This window comes from Sorex araneus, chromosome 1 (assembly GCF_027595985.1).
Source record: "Sorex araneus isolate mSorAra2 chromosome 1, mSorAra2.pri, whole genome shotgun sequence".
NCBI classification, from domain to species: domain Eukaryota; kingdom Metazoa; phylum Chordata; class Mammalia; order Eulipotyphla; family Soricidae; genus Sorex; species Sorex araneus.
In genome coordinates this window covers 129,436,692-129,457,618 of record NC_073302.1, presented here as the reverse complement: position 1 = coordinate 129,457,618, position 20,927 = coordinate 129,436,692, and the positions used below count along the sequence as shown (strand labels likewise).

Here is a 20,927-nt window from a genome sequence, read left to right as displayed (position 1 = left end):
GAAGCCATTTAATCCCAACCTAATCTGGAAGAAAAGTGACTGTTCTTCCCACCCTCTGGGTTATCCATTCCCAGGCTCCTCTCTGTTCTGGAGCAGACCAGGGCTTCAAATGCAGACAAAATCTCTTGACCACTATGATCATTTAAACAGGATAAAACAAATATATGTAAGAAAGTTACTTCTTGTCAGTTCAATCTATAAATAAATGTCAGGAGAGGCAGAGAGATACAGCAGGTAGGGTGTTTGCCTCACACACAGCTTCCAGCTTGGGCACACCCTATGGTCCCCCAAACACCACCAGGAGTGATCCCTGAGCTCCGTCAGACATTGTCCCCCACCACCCAGAAAAGAAACAGAATGTGGGGACAGAGTGAATCCTGGGAGAGGGGTTGAGGCTTTTGCCTTGCATGGTTCTTGAGCACTGTCAGCAGTGACCCTCAAACACAGAGCAGGAGTAGCCCCCACAGCACTACGAAGGGCCCTCGGGATATGTGGGGGTTGGAGGGAGCGAGGGGCGGGGGAGGAACAGGTGAAAGTCACATAAATGGGCATCACAGCCCAAGGTCCAAGATTAAGAGGCAAAGCAATGGGACCAGGGTTGGGGAATGGGGGGCGGTGGGGGCTGGGAGTAATGGGGATGAACCCCATCTGAAGAAAACAGGGTCAGGAGGGTGTCATGGTGAGTAAAAGTCTGAGAAGGGTCAGAGAGAGGCCCCCAGAGCACGGGGCACTCCACGGTACTTTGTTCTTGCTCTCCTCCCTGCTCCGCACTCACATGTCCTTATTTTCTACCCGCTCTGAGGAACCTTTACTCCTCGGCCGGGCTAACCCCATCCAGTCCCTTGATCAGAAGACTCAGTCCACACTGAAATTCGGATCTTGGCCTCCCCAAAGGGTAAAGCGACCTTTCTTCTCCCCAGCCATGCCAGGGGCTGTGTCCGCTGTTGGAGCTTCCCCTCCTCTTCTGTTAGGACCTCCAAATTCAGAGCCCGCTGGTCTACGACCCACCAGGGGCAAAGCAACTTCCGCCTGGGCTCCTCAGGGGAACCGGGGCTGAGGGCATCCAAAAGGCACGAGGCAGCCCGCGCCAAAGACACGACACTTTCTCCCTCTCCGGGGAGAGAGAAGGGTGGCGAGGGAGTTCCTTCCAGAGCTGCGGTTCTACTAGGAGCCAAGAGTCAGCTGCTTTTCATCATCAAATAAATACTCATCTTGTTGGGAACAAGGGAGGGGGAAAAAAAAAAAGAAACATCAGGGAGGTTTGGAAACCCATAAATCGAGCAGGGAGCAGTGGTCATTTGGGACTTGACGCAAAGAGAAAATGCATCAGACATCAGAGGGATGTCAGTCCGTTCAGGAGCCCGGGAAGCACAGGGCCCCCTGGGGAGCCGGTTCTCAGGGTCCCGCTCTGCTCCGCGGTGCTTGCTAATTGCCCGGGTATTTCTGGCTGAGATGAATGTCCTGAGGCGGCCTGTGAAGCTCTTCCCTCCCGGGGCTTGCTCCAGCTCCCGAGACAAGACATTATTTAAATGCCCGAGATGAGCCGTTATTTAAATCCGGCCGGCCCTTGAAAGGCAGCAGAAGGCGGCGTCCAGGTTTCCGGCGCGAGTTGAGGTCCTTGCTGCAGCCCTGTGCTAAGCTGCTTTTCGTTTTCGGGAATTCTTTGAAGTTGTAAAGCCAAAGAGTGCCTGGGGAGCAGCCTGGAGGTACTGAGAGCTTCCAGATACTAGGGACGGTGTATTTGCACATTTTCTACCCTTGGAAGGAACAGCAAATCCGAGGCATGGTGGGGAAGGCTATGGGTACCCCAGGAACCAAGGATGGCAGGGGGAAGGGGAACATACTTAGGCGGTGGGTGAGCATTCGACAAACACCTTACCTGAAAACATTCTCTCTCTCTCTCTCTCTCTCTCTCTCTCTCTCTCTCTCTCTCTCTCTCTCTCTCTCTCTCTCTCTCTCTCTCTCTCTCTCTTCCCCCCAACTTCCGCCTTATCTATCTCTCACTTTTCTTTTTTGGGGGGGCCACACCCAGCAATGCTCAGGGCTAACTCCTGATTTCTCCTGGCTCTGCACCCAAGAACCACTCCTAGCAGTGCTCAGGGCCATATGGGATGCCCGTGGAGCAAATCCTGGTCAGCAACGTGCCAGGCGAGTAAGTGCCTTACTGGCTGTACTATCTCTCCAGTCCCTTTACCTGAAAACTTTCATGGGCACTGCTCGTATTGTGATTCTGACTACCAAAATGACATCAGAGATTTTCTTAGTTGAGCAGAGGTTCTCAAATTTTTATGACTTATCATCTCTTTATCATTTAAGAAGAAAAAAAATTCAGCACAGCCAGGTGTACCTTCCTTAATGGAACAGAGAGATAGCACCCCCTAATTTCCCCAAAGGCCGTTACTGCTTCCTTGTATCATTCCAGTACCCCTCCCCTCACCCCAGTTGGATGGGAAGGGGTGCTTGGTATCTTCCACTTTGGGTAACAGGCTTAATGGCTAAAATTATATATTTATCGCCACAAATACCTGTGGAATGAGGCCCGTCTCTAGGTGACCATGGATATGAGTGTCTCTTCCTTGCTACCATAAACTGTCTCACCTGCAAGGGATGGTCCAGTTCTGATGTGAAAATAGGGTAATATTTGGGTGGTGGGGGGGTATGAAATCTAGGGACCAGAGAGATAGTACAGCGGGTAAGGCAGTTGCTTTGCATGTGCCAGCCCTGATTCAATCTTTGGTACCACCTCTGTCCCTTGAGCCTGGCCAGGGATGATCCCTGAGCACAGAGCCACAAGTATGCCTTGAGCACAGCCTGGTGTGATTCCCCATTAGCCCTTCCTCCCACCCCCCACCCCCCACACAGAGAATTCATGAAGTCTAGCACCATACGTCAAGTGATTAGGGCCCTGAGAGACAGCTCCAAGGACGAGAACATGTGCTTAGCACACAGGAGGTCCGGGTTAGATCATCAGCACCACACTGTGTCAGCCCCATACAGTAAATTAAGATGCTGACATAAATCCCAACTGCCTACAGAACACATGGCCAAGCACGGAGAACATGCTGATGGACGGTGCGGACAGGCACTCAAATCCTCTACTTAGGCAGTAGGGCAGAGGCAGCTCACAGATGTTCTCTCCTCCCTCTCTCCCTCCCTCTCTCCTTCCCTCCCTCTCTCTCCTCCCTCTCTCCCTCCCTCTCTCCCTCCCTCCCTCTCTCTCCTCCCTCTCTCCCTCCCTCTCTCCCTCCCTCCCTCTCTCTCCTCCCTCTCTCCCTCCATGTCTCTCTCTTCCCTTTCCTTCTCTCCCTCTCTCCTCTCTCTCCCTCTCTCCTCTCTCTCCATCTCTCCTCTCTCCCTCTTTCTCTCCTCCCTCTCCCTCCCTGTCTCTCTCCTCCCTCTCTCTCCTTCCTTTCTCCTTTCTCTCTTTCCTCCCTCTCCCCCCTCTTCTTTCCTCTCTCTCTCCCTCTCTCTCTTCCTCCCCTCTCTCTACTTCTCTATCTAATTCTCCTCTCTCTCTCTCTCTCTCTCTCATTTATGTTTCCTTAAGACTCGAGCTTCGGAAAGCCCAAAGTGAAGGGTGAAACTCTAGACTCAGGATCAACAGAGAAATTCTCTTCCCAATTGATGTCTTATTGCTTCACGGCATTCAGAAAAACACTCAAAAGATATATTTAGCTGCTGCCTGGGGCCTTGTTCCGAGCCAGATCTGCTCATTAGGCAGCACTGGAGGAAAGCGCTCCGTGGGGCTAATCTTCTCCCTTGGCCCCTGAACTGCTGGCCATGGCAGACGAGGACCAGGTTACCTTGGCCCAGGGAGGCGGCAGACCCCACGAGCGCTCCTGTGGGGGGCTTCTGTGCCAGGCAGACACCTCATGACGGGGCTGCGCTGAGACCGTGCTTATGTCAGAGGCTAAATCTGGTCTGGAGGATTTCAAAGTCTGCCAGGGATTTATTTCAGGCCTTCAGATGAAAGCATTCTAAAATACCCATCAGAGGGTGGCCCAAAGCCAAGGACAGAGAGACCACGGGGGAGGGAGGTGGATGCTGGAGGTGAGCCCGCCTGGGTGGGGCCTGCCGCTGCGCAAGGATGACCCAAAGGCAGAACCTGGGTCACTGGGGAAGAGAGATCTAGGCGACACCCCAGGCTTCTCTCCTCATGTTCTAGGTCCTGCTGCTCCACCCCAGGCCTTTGCGGGTGCGCTCTGTCTGAACCTCTCTTGGCCAGGAATGACTTCACAACCAGCAGACACTCTTCAACGAGGGCACGAGCAGACCACGGGCACCAAAGAGAAAATGTGATAGGGCCGGAGCTATCATGCAGCACAGAAAGCTCCTACCTTGCATGAGTTAACCTTGACCCCTACACCTCACATGGTCCCCTGAGCACTACTGGGAGTGACCCTTGGGCACAGAGCCAGGAGTAAGCCCTGAGCAGCACCGGGTACACCCCCTCCCAAAAAAAATAGATGGGGGCTGGAGAGATAATACAGTAGGTAGGGTGCTTGCCTTGCACGCAGCTGACGCAGGTTGGATCCCTGGAATCCCCTATGGGCCCATGAGCCCTGTGCACCACCAGGTAGGAGGCAAGATGAAGGAGACAGGTGGGCGGGCAGCAATAAAGGCTTAAAGTCTTTGATACTGGCTGTATTGTTTTCCTTTTGTTTTGTTTTGTTTTGTTTGCTTTTTGTTGTTTTATTTGGGGGCCACATTAGGCTGTGCACAGGGGTCCCTGCTGGCTGTGCTGGGGGACCATGCGGTACAGGATCAAACCCAGGCCTCTTGCATACTAAGTCTGTGCCTCAGCTCACAAAGCGAGCTTTTCAAATATCAACATATCCTTTTGATGTTTGACATATTTTAAATTATCTGAGCCCAACCTCCAAGTGGTCCCGGCCGCCGGAAGTCACACCCTCGACCCACCCTCGGCGCCATCTTGCCACATTCAACAGAGAAGAGGCCAGGCATTCTCGTGAGCAACGCGGCCCGGAAAATACTCCAGACCCGAATTGAGGCCAGCAACACCGGGGATCTGGACGGAGGAGGTGCAGCCTGCACACCTTCTCCAGATGGAGCCCTGGCGACACTGAGCAGCAACTAACACGGCTCCGGCTTGCAGGACTGGGACACATCAAAAACAATCTTTTAATGGAAAACCAATTATCAAATGCTTCCTTACTCCAACAACAATAGTGAGTTTTGTTTTTCAATATGGAACGTAATCAAGGTAAAGAGAAAATCAAGTGAAATTCATCAGTTATAGAGTTGGGGGTTGGGGGCGGGGGCCGGGGGTATACTGTGGATCTTGGTGGTGGGGAAGGGTGAAGGGATGATGTTTGAATATTGTATAACTGATACATAAACCTGAAAACTTTGTAACTTTCCACATGGTGATAAAATAAAAATTTTTAAAATAAAAAAAATTTTTTTTAAATAAAATAAATTATCTGACCAATTATCATAAGAAAAATCAGAACTGAGATTTTATTGGGATTTTGGTTTTGTTTTGTTTGGGGGTCATATCCATAGGAAACTCTCTGCGGTGCCAGGGATGGAACCCGGGTCAGGAGCAGGCGAGCACCCTACCCCATTTTACTTATCTCACTGACCCAAAGAAATAATTTTTTTGGACCACACCCAGTGATGCTCACCAATTACTCCTGGCTGTGCTCAGGGCACCATATCCGATGCGGGGGACTGAACCCCAAGTTGGCCGTGTGCAACAAACACCCTACCTGCTGTACTATCTCTCCAACCCCCTTATTAGGCTTATTTTAGAGTTTTGTTGAAAGTTTGAATTGCATAGGACATCAGGGGAACTCCAAAACTACCTTCTTAAAGATGTTAAATAAATAACTCTGACTTCAAAAGAAAGTTTTTAAAAACAAATTTGAACTGCATGCACTGGAGGATGAGGGACAGCACAAGTTCCCTGTGCACCACTGGAGACACCCCTGAGCACAGGGTCCTGGGTGCCCCTCTGTGGGTGGCTGTCCGGGGATGGGGAGGGGGACCTCGTTGTGCTCATCTCCCTATCTGCGCAGGAGGAAGGCTCAGCTTTCACTCTGCCCCCAATCAGTGCTCAGCACATCCCAGCTACCCGGGAAAGTGAGCAATGAATGAATGGATATAAAAACATGGATATTTTATATACACAAAAGCATTCATACTTTTTAAGAGATTAATTTCATTCCTTTTTTTTTTTTGAAAAATTTTACTTTATTTTTTAGGTATTTTGGCCATACCTGTTGGTGCTTAGGACTAACTCCTGGCTCTGTGCTCAGGGATGAATTAGTTCAAGGCAAGCGCCTAGCCTGCTGTACTATCCCTCCGGCCCCATCGTTCCTTCTCTTAGCTCAATCATCTAATAATTGAAAATTATTAGTCAAATTTTTCTTTTTGTTCTTGGGCTGCTGGTTCTTCCTGGCTCTGTGCTAAGGGGATCAAATGTGTTGTCAGGGATTCGAACTGTATTAAACTGTGCGCAAGGCAAATACCTCATCCCTGTACTACCTCTCTGGTCCCAATCAAATTTTGACATCTGTGTTCTTCTTCTATGTTTTTTCTTTTCTCCTCCTGAAACTCTGAGCAAAATTTAGTTCTTCTGGAATTCCACCACATTCTCTTGAGCTTTCCTTTCGTATCTTCAAATCCTGTCTAGTATTTGAGTCACAGATTTTACACATCCTCTCCTTTTCAATGTGAGTTTCTACAGAACAAGTCTTCAATAATTAAAAAAAGAGTTTTAAAAATTCCCAGTCCCGGGGCTGGAGCGATAGCACAGTGGGTAGGGCTTTTGCCTTGCATGCAGCCGACCCAGGTTCAATTCCCAGCATCGCATATGGTCCCCTGAGCACTGCCAGGGATAATTCCTGAATGCAGAGCCAGGAGTAACCCCTGTGCATCACCGGGTGTGACGCAAAAAAGAAAAAAAATTCCCAGTCCGTTCCCTTTGTTACCCTAATTTTGATAAATGAGGGTCACACATCCAGGCTAGTTTGAGCTGTGTCTTCATGAACATTCTGAGAGAGGTGCTCACTCTGAGTCACTGTGGGGTCACCCACACCCTTGCCATGGGCTACACATCTTTTGTTTAATTTGCTTTTTGTTTGGGGGTCACACCTGGTTGTGCTCAGGATTACTCCTGGCTCTGTGCTCAGGGATAACTCCTAGATGGGCTTGGAGAACCATAAGGGGTGCCAGGGATCAAACCTGGGTCAGACGCGTGCAAGGCAAGCGCCCTACCTGCTGTACTATCTCTCCAGCTCCTGTTCTTTTAGTGACAGTGTTGACACACACCTGGCATATGGTGCCAGGAAGCCCTGGCAGCAGTGCCACTGGGATCACACTGGATGTAGATTGGATGGTACCAGGAATCAGACTCATGGCCTTACTCTTGAAAGCTCAAGTCCTTTTGGTCATTGAGCCATTGCCCAGACTCCAGGCCTTTCTTCTCATTAATTTCAGGGCTGAGACACCCACTACCCAAGAAAAGTCCAAAAACACTGGCTTAATTGATTTCCACAAATATTTTTAAAGGTCATTCTCAGAAGATAGAAAAATGAATGTCTCGCTCATAAACATCCTCTCTAGATAGAAACAAAACATACAGTAGACGCTACTATTTTCTGTGGCAGAAGACAAACATTTCCACAGCAAACAAACAAAAAAGAGCTCTTTCAAGTGTCCTCTCTGAAACAGGGCAGGTTTGTGTCCGGTGCCCCTGACCAGATCACCTCTGGCTGGAAACTCTGAAACACTGTGGGTTTGATGAGCTGCCCCCTAGTTCCACACAGCACTATTGTGCGCTTCCAGGGAAACCCCACTCCAATGTGGTCAATGTTCCCCAGGAGTCTAATTGAGTTGGAAGCATCAGAATGTTCACTGGTCTATACTTGCTCCAACCCGAGACATAAAAAACAACCTGATTATGGGTTCCCCTTGGAAAGCTGTGGAGGTGAAAAAGATCACTAACACTCTTTGGGAAGGGCCAGAGAGAGAGAGAGAGAGTACAAGGGTTAAGGCACTCTCTTGCCTTGCATCTGCAGACATGGGTTCAAACCCCAGCCCTGTAAGTAACCCCTGAGTACAGAGCCAGGAGTAGCACTAAGCATTGCTGGATGAGGCCCAACCTCCCCTCAACCTCCACTTCCGCACCAGTAATAATAATAAAATAGCACTGTTGTCCCATTTTGCTCGAGTGGGCACCAGTAACATCTCCATTGTGCGACTTGTTGTTACTGTTTTGAATACACGATGGGTAGCTTTCCAGGCTCTGCCACGCAGGGGAGATACTTTTGGTAACTTGCCAGGCTCTCTGAGAGGGACGGAGGAATCGAACCTAGGTCAGCCACGTCCAAGGCAAACACCCTACCTGCTGTGCTATCGCTCCAGTCCAATAATAAAATAATCACGGTAAAACTGAAGGCAAAGCTCCATTCTACTATCTTTATTTTCAGGGTGTGCTCTGTTAGCCTCTGGCAGAACTGGGGAAGGGGGTATTAGCAGGCACCGGAGACTAAACAGTGTGTTTGTGTGTCCGTGTGTCTGTGTGTCTGTGCGTGCATGCACATGTGTTACTGAGACACTAGGGGATCATGCAATGCTAAGGATTGAACCCAGGCCTCCTGGATGTAAAATCTGGACACTGACTAATTGAGCTACCGCCCCAAGCCAATTTTTCTGTTTTAAAGCATGAAAAACTACCCGCACTTCTCTTTTGAAGACCTTCCCAGCAATTTCCAATTTCCTCAAGACAGTGCTGCAAACACACATGCAGGCGCTCACTCTGCCCTTCTGCCCTTCTCCGCAGCCCTTGCTCCCTTGATATTTGTTTGCACTTCCCCAGGGAGTCCAAGCAGGAATGAGCCACGGATCCCATCCCCCTCTAGGACACAGGATTCCAAGGCATCCCTAGGCCCTTGACCTCGGCGCCAAGACTCAGACTCACATACCCGGCCCTGCAGGGAACTTCGGAGATCTGAATCAAGCATGCAATTTATTCCAAAGTTTTACCTGCCCTGTCAGAAAATAGGCTTTCATGCGCAGGGACCCTCATGATGGGATTAGTGCTGAGAGAGCTCTCTGTCATGTGACACGGCAAAATGCCCCTCTAGAGCTGGGAAGAGAGGCCTCCAGCCCCGCCACAATCAACTTGTACTGACGTGCAGCCTCCAGAACTGTGAGAAAATGAATTTTTGTTATTTAAGCCAGTCTGACTATGGTATTCTGCCCTGGCATCCAAACTGACTTCATATCGGAGAATAGCTTCTTTTGTTCCAATACTGCATTCACATTTTGCTTTAATCCTTACAATGAACAACCCATAAAGGCTCCTGCCATTATCCTTACTTTTTAGACAAAGAAACGAGACTTGAGAAGGACTTAGTAACTTCTCCACTGTCGTACAGGCAATAGAAATTGGAGTTAGGTTTCCAGCCCAGGTCTGTCTGACCCCAGAGTCTGTGTTTCCTCTACAGCAGAAGCAATCACTTCACCAGGGCTTGTCAGCTGTGGTGCGACGGGCAACCCCACCAAACAGATGCTGCCAGGAAGAAGGAGGAGGAAAAAGACATTTTCCCCGTTATCTTCTGTTTCACTCTCACCCCTGTCCTAAGCCATGTGAAGTGCAAGCTTCCTCCTCCACTGTGGAAAACTCCAACCACAGCAGGATATAGCCAGCAAACTTTTTTTTTTTTTTTAAACAGGCGGGGCACACCCAATGGCAGGAAAAGCCACAAGTAAGGCAAACATGTGCCTGGACTATTCTCTCTATTCACTCTCAGGCTCAAATGTTTGTGAGCCTCAGCAAACATTTGTAATCGCTGCCCAGTTTATGCCAGTGAGACAAGGTGCTTCCCAAGAGTCATGGAGATAAGACCAAATGATCGGCCAGTGGCGCAATCTCACTACATAAACAGGGACTGAACTACGGCATCAAAGCACAGGCTAGTATATGCAGGAAGTCAGAGGACAGATAGCACCTGGGAACACTTCAGGTTCAGGGAACACTTCCACTAAGCAAGTAGTAAGATCAGGAAATGTAGTCAGGAAAATAGAAGGTGAAATGGAGGAGGTTTGTTGGATAACATGTTGAGTAATTTTTGTCCTTGTCCCTCCCACAGGGAGCTTAAGTTTAGTTAATTCCACAACAATGCTAACGAGGCATACCCGGGGCTGGAGCGATAGCACAGCAGGTAGGGCATTTGCCTTGCACGCGGCCGATCCTGGTTCGATTCCCAGCATCCCATATGGTCCCCTGAGCACCGCCAGGAGTGATTCCTGAGTGCAGAGCCAGGAGTAACTCCTGTGCATCGCCAGGTGTGACCCCCCCAAAAAAGAGCAAATAAATGAATAAATAAATAAATACATAAATAAATAAAGAGGCATACCCAATTCCATCAGGCACTCCTAATCCTATACTGCTTTTCTCTTTTCTTTATGTCCTTTGCATGATTTAGTAATGTTTTTTTTGCATAGACACAGGAAAACAGTTGGTGCTATCCTTTTTAACATGAGAGCTAATTGACTCCAAATAATATTACTCCTGAGCATCCATCACATTTACTTGACTTAAGCTTCAGTTGCCCTTACTTCCTAACAGCCCCAAAAGGAGGGTCCCAGCAAGGGACAAGAATGGACCCAGGGCAAGCTGTAAGCAACCCTTGCATCGAAAAGGGACAGAAAAAACACCATAAGAAGTATAATAAGTTAAGAGGATGTCTATGGAACAAACTCTGTCATGATCCAAAAAGAAGTAACTGAATAAGGACCCTGCTAGGGTTAGGAAAGACAAATCTGGCCTGAGGACTGTAGTCTGGGATATATAATGAGATGTCCCCAGGAAGAGCCAACCTTTAAGCTTAATATATCTCTTATTGTGTTCATATAAAATGACTAGAAATATTAGTAAGAAGTAAATTTACTATAATTGTTTAAATGGATTACTAGCTAAGGGAAGGAGGAAACAATATGCCCTTAGGTAGAATCCCACCTTTGAGTGGATCTCCTACTAATCTAGAGTGCTGAACCCCCCAGACGAGATTTTCTCCTTGAGTTAATCTAGAAGAACGTCTCCTGAAGGAGGAGGGCTTTACATCTGTTATTGTTATGATAATGTCCAACCACAACTATGTGTGCCCCCACCCTTCACAATTTCTATGTCACTACGCTGTGAGACTAGAATAAACGGCCATTGCCATTGATTACCAACCAGCCTGGCAGCCCCGTTCCCTTCTTTCTCCATCGCGTTGGCTTGCCACCGAATGCCCGCATTGCGAACCCACACTTCGAACTTGTAGACGTTGCTTGTTTTGTTTTTCTCATCAAACATTGACTTTGGAAGAGCCAGTGCTGGTGATTATGTATGAGGGCTAGTTGTGTAAACTGTAAGTTCAGAAAAGGTCATTTTGCATGTTGTTTTTTTTTTTCTTTACAATGAAACATGATCAGAGTGTATGTTTTATTAGTCAAGAATGGAGGGGCTGGATCGATAGCACAGTGGGTAGGGCGTTTGCCTTGCACGTGGCCGATCCGGGTTCGATTCCCAGCATCCCATATGGTCCCCCCCGAGCACCGCCAGGAGTAATTCCTGAGTGCATGAGCCAGGAGTAACCCCTGTGCATTGCCGGGTGTGACCCAAAAAAGAAAAAAAAAAAAGAATGGAACTACTCCTAGTTTTCTGCTCTGAGAGAGAGAATTCTGTGTCTAAGCCTCATCCACTGACACCCGCTGAGTTTGTCCCTCACACAGCAGCCTCCTCACAAGGGCTGTGCCAGGCTTGAGTCCCCAAACTGAAATACTAATTGGTCATTTCTGAGCACATGTGTCCTGGGAAGGGGGTGGGGGGAGGGGACTGGTGATGGTCATGGACTTGGGAAAGCCCAATTGAGCCAGACTTCTCAGGAGGTAAGACTGGAGGTATCAAAGCCAGCCCCATCCCACCCCCTGTCAGGAAGTGTCAACTGCCACAGATACCTTCTCTCTGGCATCCCAGCCTCACCTTCTCACTGGGGTTCCCAACCCCATTCCACTGGGACTTCCTGTGCACTGAGAGATCCATCCTGCTGAGCTTGGCAGGCCCACCGAGTCTGTACTCTCCCTACCCCCTCTTCCCACAAGCGGTTCCCCCATCCACACTTCTCTGGAATGATTTTTGGGGTACTTTTATTATACAAAGAAGATAGGGCCTGTGTGAGATGTGTGTGGGTGTGTGGGGGGGTGGGGGGATGTCTCAAATTCTCAAATTACAGAAACTGTGCCAAGCCCAATGGCTACCAAAGGAAGAGTTGATTTCCTTATTCATAAAAACTTTGTTAGGATCAGTACAACATCCCATACAGAAGAATAAGGATGCAATGTGCTGGACAGCTGGGAGTTGGCTCTGTGGGAGAGCATTTTCCTCACATGAGTGAGGCCCTGGGGGTTTGATCCCCAGCACTGCAAAGTGGAAAAGGCAACAACTAAAACTGTATGGCAATAACCCAATTATTTTTTCTTTTGGTTCACACCCAACGATGCACAGGGTTATTCCTGGCTCATGCACTCAGGAATTACTCCTAGCAGTGTTTTGGGGGACCATATGGGGCACTGGGAATCGAACCCAGGCTGGCTGTGTGCAAGGCAAATGCCCTACCCACTGTGCTATCACCCCAGCCCCAATAACCCAGCTTTTAGGCTTCTGTTTAACTATTAAAATACAACCCTGTGCAATAATTGTAACCAAGTTCTCTATTTGCCATTAGATGGTATTAAAGCCACAATTTAAAACAATTACTTCTTCCACATTCATTTCTGTCCTCTTTTTTTTCCAGTAATGGTGGCAATGTGGTATTTACATTGGTATGCCAGGTACTAGCCAAAGTGCCAATTTCCATAACAAACTAGAAGATGCCATTCACACATGAAAGCTGAACCCCAAAGAGGTCAAACTACACACACCAAGGATCAGAAGCCAGGATTCAAAGGAAGCAAACAAAAGCTAGAATCAAGACAACCAGATACTACATTTTGCCACCTCTGGAGTGAGAATTGTTTTATAATGTACATTCTGCACTTGTTAGGAAAGAGGGATGCTGAAATAATGTGTGCAAAGCATTGGAGCACACGGCACACTTGTGTGGCATCTGGGTTTTTCCCTGGCACCACTGGTACGGCCAGGTGTAGCCGCCACCCTGGTCAGCACCTGCACCAGAACAAAATGGCAGTCAGGAAAAGTGATCCCATATTAAACCTCTCTAGATTTTCCTCAACTGCAAAATGAGAGGAGAATAAGTCTAGGTTTTAGAGAAAAAAAAACTATTCAACTGATTGCCAAGAGTTGAACTGTTGACATGAAATGTCAAGAAAGTATAGTATTTTATTTCCAGTGGTGGCAGAGAGTGGGGTGGGGGCTGCACAAAAGGTTTACTCCTGGCTGTATGCCCATTGGGCTGGAGGTACCATATGGGATCAGGAGATCAAACCTAGGTCAGCCACATGCAAGGGAAGTACCTTACCCGCAATACCGTCTCTTTGGCCCAGTATGATCATTTTAGGCCATCACCACTGACTAATTTACACCATCTTAAAACTAGAATGTTCAATAAAGCAAATACACTAATACTATCTAGACAGATAGGAATAGAGATCCTTTAGTGAAAGACAAAAAAGTGATGAGAATGAAGCTGGAGAGATGGTCCAGCAGATAAAGTCCTTGGCAGCTCCCAACCTGAGTTTGATTGCCAGCACTCCATATGGTCCCCTAAGTACTATTAGGAATGATCTCTGAGTGTAGAGCCATGAATAAGCCTGAGCACAGCCAGGTGTGGCCCAAACAAACAAAAAGTGATGAGGAAACAACCACGGAATGCAAAAGGGTCTGGCTACATACTTGATTCCCAAGGGCAGCGACCAAGTTATTCAAAGCTAAAAATAATAATTGGATGCAATCCTGAATAATCAATACATGATAAGGAGAAGTAATCAATTAAGTGGAAGCTGTTTCTAAGCATGCCTACATCATGAATGCAGGTCTCTTGGACCCCATTAAGCAGATGATCATAATCCAAAGGAACTAAATTCATATTTGGTGGCATTTCACAAAACAAGACAATCCTATAAGGTTTCAAAGAGAAAAAAAAAGATTGCACACCAAGAACTTTCCACTGCATGCAAATTCCCTGCAAACTTTCATCCTCCTGACCTAGAAGACTTTAGCCCTTAATTTTTCCTCTTCATTTCTCTATAAAATTCAAATAACTCCTGAAATGAATTGATAACCTACAAAACGGATTCCTACTCCTGCCAAGAGCTATTTCTGAAACTAGTCCAAGCTTGGTTCTTCCAGCTCCAGTCGGAGAAAATACTTAGCCTGCCCCCCGAGTACTAGATACTCTTAGGAGCTTCCCAAGCATGGCCCAATCAAACAAAGGCTACAATAACGTTCCTCTGGATGATTCCCTCCACAATCTATGCTGCAAAGACATAGAGATGGAAATTGGAGGAAAGGGTTGAGGAGAGTAAGAAAGTAATATTCTAAGGTAATCGAAAATAAACCCATTCTGTCTAAAATTGATAAGAATTATTGGAAAGTAGGTAAGAAGCCAAACAGTTAACAGCAGCAAGTAATTTCATCCAAAGAGTAAGGCTGTAGACTTTCAGCATCTTTTAAACATTACAGTTTGTAACATCGGAGAAATGCATTGAAACACCTCTTAAAGTGAAAACTTTAAAACCACAGTAACATCTAAGTCAGTGATTCCATAAATGATCCCAACTAATGGAGCTGTCCAAGGCTTTCCTCGTGGGGACTGAAAGACTGGGAAGAAGATAAATGAGAGGCCAGGAAGGTGGAGAAGTGAATCCTGCCTTAGTCTATCCCCCAGGGACAGGAGGCAGTATCCAAGGGTACCTTTCTTCAAGGACATACTCATGACTGAGAAAGTCAAGATATCTGTGCTAAAGAGATTACCTGGGGTTTCTAGACCAGAATCAAGTACAGATTTGCATCTCAAAATGGAATTACAAGTAAATCCATTATAAATTAAAAATATTTTGTCAAAAATGTTTTCCCCACTGCCCACCCAAAGCACCAAATGCCTTAGTTTATTTAGCAAAGTCTACCTTAAGTGTGTTCAGAACATTTACATTGGCCTCCAGTTGGACATAATCATCTGCTAGATTCTAACACGATGCCTGTTGCAAAAGAAAGTAATCCAGGCTTCCTGGAATATTCCTACTAAACTGAGAGTGAAAAGCAGTATGGCTGTATGGATTCTCTCCACTACCATACATCGAAGAAAGCACCCTAGGCCTAAAGAATGAAGCACTGAACTAAAATGAATTGCTCTCTGATGGGGATGCTATAGCAACGGGAACATCAATTTCTCTTGTGATGTGATGAGCTGGAAAATAGATGATAGGAGGCACTAGGGCACTGGCCAAAAACAAAAACAAGAATAAACTCAAAAAGACTACCTACTGTTTCACAATAAAGTTGAATGCTCATGAATTGGGAACCATATAAACTTCGTTTCCCATGGAAGATGAAATACAGGATTCTTTTTTGCTTCCTAATCTCTAGGCTTGGTTTTTTTGTTTTGTTTTGTTTTGTTTTTGCTTTTTGGGTCACACCTGGCATTCCCAGGGGTTACTCCTGGCTCTGCACTCAGGAATTATCTCTGGCAGTGCTCAGGGGACCATATGGGATGCTGGGAATCGAACCTGGGTCAGCCGCATGCAAGGCAAATGCTCCAGCCCCTGGTTTGTTTTTCTATGTAACTCTCTTTATACTTGACTTCTCCTTTATGCCCTTAGTATGTGAGATTTCCCCCCCTCATTTAAGATTCTTTTTCCCTTTCATTTTTCTCTCAATCTTGAATTTCTAACACCCCATCTGTTTCTCTTATTTCTTTTCAATTTTTTTTTTGGCTTTGGGGCCATTCCCAGCTTTGCTCAGGGATCACCCCCAGTGGGCATAGGGGACAATATAGGGTGCCCGAAATAAAATCTGGGTAAGCCACATGCAACGCATCCTGCCACTTTCCTATTTCTCCAGCCTCTACTACTGTTTTATCCAAGTCAGGCCAGGCTGAGAATTATATTCAAAGACATCTCAAGTGACTGGAGCTTGTTTGTTGTCTTTCCACCCCATCCTTTGGAGCTTGGTCCTCAGGGACTATGTGTGCTGGGATCCAACTAGGATTGGCCACATGCAAGGCAAGCTCCATAACCCCTACACTACCTCTCTGGTAGTGTAAAAATCAGTAACTTGATTTTTCTCTCTCTATGTACCAAATGGTTAGCCAAAATGACTTGGCTCTTGACATGCCCCTCGGCATACAACATGCCTATCTGATAAACTGGTTATTATTCCTCAGCATATTGTACAATGTTTTAAGCACCAAATTAAGTCACTGTCACTGTCACTGTCGTCCCGTTGTTCATTGATTTGCTTGAGCGGGCACCAGTAACGTCTCCATCGTGAGACTTGTTGTTACTGTTTTTGGCATATCAAATACGCCACGGGTAGCTTGCCAGGCTCTTCCATGTGGGCGAGATACTCTCAATAGCTTGCCAGGCTCTCCGAGAGGGGTGGAGGAATTGAACCCAAGTCGGCTGCATACAAGGCAAACGCTTTACCCACTGTGCTATCACTCCAACCATATGGTTAAGAACTTTGAAGTTCTTGATAAAAAAAAGAATTTTTTGGGGGGGGGTCACACCTGGCAACGCACAGGGGTTACTCCTGGCTCTGCACTCAGGAATTACTCCGGGCGGTGCTCAGGGGACCATATGGGATGCTGGGAATCGAACCCAGATTGGCCGCATGCAAGGCAAATGCCCTACCCGCTGTGCTATCACTCCAGCCCCTAAAGAAAAGAATTCTGATCTGCTAATTCAAATTATAGACTGTTGTCTTCATAAGTAATTATGAGTACTTAGTTCTCTTCTAGCTTCAGTTCTAGAGAACTTTTTCTAGAATGACAATAGGAAATGACAACCATAAAATGCGACTAATTGAATACACAGTTTGTGCTTTGAACAGCTGAAAGAAAATGAGCCAAAAATTAAGACTCTTTAATCCTGTGAGAAAGACTGTAATCAGATTCAAAGAACAAGTTAACATTATATATTTTTTTTACATTTTTCCCCAATGGAGCTATGTATTTTATTGAAAACATTAAACTGCTAAGACAAAATCTTTTTTTTTCTTTCACAACAGTAATTTTTAAGAGGCTGGAGAGGAATAGTACCTTAGTTAAGGTGTTTGCTTTGCATGCATCCAATCCCTCATACCACATGGTTCACTGAGCCAGGATGGGGTGTGTTAAAATGTTAAGTCTTGAAATAAGGGCTCTTCCCCATCAAAACATAAGGTGAAGAAATGATCAGAAACATCGCCCAAAGAAGACATCCAGATGGCCAACAGGCATATGAAAAAAATGCTCTGTGTTTAATGCAAATTAAAACAACAATGAGATATAACCGGTAAGTCTTACACACACATCACAAAGACCATAAAACAACCAGTGCTGGAGGAGATGTGGGCAAAAAAGAACCCTCATCCACTGCTGGTGAGAATGTCAATTGAATCAGCCTCTTTGAAAAATAATATAAACAATTCTCAAAAAAAATAAATGCATTTCCATATGACCTAGCAATTCTGCTTCTTGGTATCTACTCCAAGGGTCTCCCCAAATACTCCGAGAATACAGCTGTACTCCTGTGTTCACTGTAGCACTACACACTGTCATCCCGTTGCTCATCGATTTGCTTGAGCGGGCACCAGTAACGTCTCTCATTGAGAGACTTATTGTTACTGTTTTTGGCATATCCAATACGCATTGGTAGCTTGCCAGGCTCTGCCGCGCGGGCTCAATACTCTCGGTAGCTTGCCGGGATCTACGAGAGGGGCGGAGGAATCGAACTCGGGTCGGCTGCCTGAAAGGCGAGCGATAGCACAGCACTACACACAAGAGCCAAAAATCTGGAACAGCCCAAGTGACCAAGAACAGATGATTCAATAAAGAAATGATGACATACATACACAATGGAACAATCCTTGGCTGTAAGAAAAGACAAAATTCTGTACTCTGTTGCCACATGAACAGAACTGGGCAGTATGCTGTGAGGTCATCAAGGCGAGGCACAGATCTGCAATGCCCTCTCTCATACGTGGGATATAAAAGGATATAGTAATGAAATAACAAAATGCCAAAAGGCAACAGAACCTAAAAACTGGTACTTAGAACTGAGCTTAGGAAAACAGTGGGGGGGGGGGAAGGAAGTGGGCACTGGGGGAGGAGGTGGTGTATAAACATTGTATCCACAAAATCTACCAGTAACAGTATTGTAAATCACAGTGTGTAAAATAAAAATGGAAAATTAAAATAAGGCTCTTGAACATTTGAATTACATATGTAAACTCAAGGCTCAGGAATTATGGAAGTGTAAAGAATGGTTCTTTAAAGAAACACACTTTGCTAATGAAAGCTCTTGAATGGCAGCTTTGCTACCTGCAAACTAAATCTTTACTACAAAACTACAAACCTACCACTCAACCAGAAGTCTAAAGAATTCTCTGGCTTATAGGCAGCTATTACCAGGAAATTTTGATTTCATACAAACCTGCCTTTATTCTAAGTGCAGTTTAGTCATTAGTAAAAAGCACACACCTCAAGCCAAACAGCCAGCCCATATTTTTCCCTAACAGAAGGAGGCCTCTCTGAAGGCTTTTCCAAGCTGACCACTTAACAGTGGTCAAGCCAAAAATAACCTCGTCAGGCTTTACTAGGCAAATTCAGCAGCACACAAACCCCAGTCCTCGGAGGGCTGAACTGAGCTTCTTAGCCTCTTTCTGGAACCCCTTACCCACACCCAGCCTCCCCCCACCGCCTAATGAGAAAGCTAATTAGGAGTCCAAATTTAAATGCCAAATAAGGAGGGCGATCTGGTCCTAGGCCAGGATCCCCGTGACATCAACGCCCCCCCCTCCTTCCTGGGGCCTCCGGAGAGCTGGGCCGGCAGGACAGATTGATTGGCCCGAAGGGCAGTGTTTATTCGCAGCTGTCGGGGAGGGAAGATCTGTTTCACAAATCGCAAACTCTGAAAAGGGAAAAGTAAAACAACAACATGCCTTGGGCTCTTAGCGCTCGAAGGAAGGAAAAGAAAACAGTATTTTATAAACGTAATTGTGATTACCAGGGTGACCGGAGGGGCCGGGAGGAGATTCCTCTCAAGATCAGTGTCTGGGTCCAGCCCAGGCCGTTTCTTCCTGGTGCGAGGCGACTTCTTCAGTTACTAAGGCAACCCAAATTCCAAGTGCTTTTGCAACCCTAACAGAAACCATCTTTTGAAGCGCTTCTGTGAATCACATTGAATACTGATGATGCAAGCTCGAGTGATAGGTATTTTACAAACATTACCCCCTCCCCCCCAAAGAGGGGGGGGGGTGGCGGTGGCCACCACTCTGCCATAAAAACAAATGACTCGTTTTAGGTTCTCCGGAATTCTGAGATCACTTGGAATCCAGTTTGGGGGCGGTGGGGGGGAGGGAGGGGGTTTGTCCTGGTTTTGTTTGTTTCCCCTCTAGATTCTCGCGGCCTCGAGTCCGAACGCGATTTACTTCGTTTCCCAGACAGTCCGATTTGCACGCGGAAGAGCTTCGGAAAGCGGTTTATTTGGTCCCGCTCTGCCCCCGGAGAAGGGTGGGGGACCGGGATGCTTAGGGTTCGCCCAACTCCGAGCAAAACCGGGGAGTGGGGGATGGGAGACTGGACGAAGGGGAGAGAGACACACGGACACGCAGACAGAGAGACGCGGGGAGGGGAAGGAAAAGTGCAGACGGCCTTATCAAGGCTCGGCGCACCTTGCTGCCTGGCCCGGGTGGCGTGTCCCGCACACAGAAGCGGATCCGAAATGACATTTTAAAGGCCCCGTCGTCGCGAGCCTTTCTTGGCCGTCTCCCCGAGTCCTCGACCTCCTCCTGTCCCCGGAGGGTCGTCAGCAAGCTGAGAAGACCCCGCTCCCAAAGCAGCACCTTCCAGTTGCTGGATGTGGGTTGCGGGAGGCGGGGTGTGGGGCAAGGGGAGGCGGAGGGTGGGGGAGGAAGGATCACCCCCCTGGGCCCTGCCGATCGCCGTGACAGTCCCCTCCGGCGCCGGCCCGAGGTTGCACACACTCGGGGCGCGGAGCGGGCTCACGTGGGGGCGCTCGTGCAGACACGCGCGCGGGGATCGGCGCGCACACAGGCGCGCGCCCCCGACCCTAACGCTCGCGCGAGCACCGGGCTGGGCGGTGGGCACCCCCCGGGAGCGCACCCTTTCTCCTGACCCCCCAGCGCGGCTATCTCCGAGCCGCCTTGCTCCCTCGGGTCACCAGGACGGGAGCCACTCGTCCGCCACGCGCGACCGCAGCCCGGCGTGGGGGTGCGGACTTCGAGACCCCCCCCCCCCGGGCCGCCTTACCTTCGTCTGGGACCGGCGGAGGCCCCCGATCAGCCCCCCGGCTGGCCTACCTGACCCGCGGCCGCCCGGGCTCGGCGGCTGGCCCCCGACACGTCCCGCAGCGTTTCCCGAAGGACCAATCGGGAGAGGGGGGCTGGCCCGGGGGAGGGGGGCCCGAGGGCCCAGCGGGCACCCGGCCTAGACCTCGTAGAGCGGTTTCTATGGCAGCCAGGAAGGAGGGACGCGCGGGGACACCCCTGGCGGAGCCGGGCGCCGGGGAGGTCTGGCCCGAGCGCGAGCGAGAAAGGGCCCCCGCAGCTCCCAGCGTCTCTCGCTCCTCTCCGAGCAGCTCCAGGCCGTGTTGATCCGAGGTTTTTCCCAGTCTTAGAAGACCGTCCTCTTAGTAATCCTCCCTGCACGGCGGGGTTTCCAGCGTACCGCCCCGACAGCCGCCGGGGCTGAGCTGGGAGGTCAGACTCAGCAAGAAGACGCGCTCGCGCCACC

General features: G+C 48.2%; 1 protein-coding gene across 2 annotated transcripts in view; it reads right to left on the bottom strand.

The window, feature by feature from the left end:
* Positions 1 to 20,850, bottom strand: part of NIM1K (NIM1 serine/threonine protein kinase) — a 55,925-nt gene extending 35,075 nt beyond the window's left edge. Inside the window, exon 1 of one of the 2 annotated variants that reach the window (XM_055121228.1) lies at positions 20,445 to 20,850. The gene's annotated coding sequence lies outside the window, so the exon portion shown is untranslated. Of the gene's footprint in view, positions 1 to 19,179; positions 20,271 to 20,444 lie in introns of those variants that run through there. The other variant, XM_055121232.1, reaches the window with a different exon arrangement.
* Between the last annotated feature and the right edge of the window lie 77 nt (positions 20,851 to 20,927).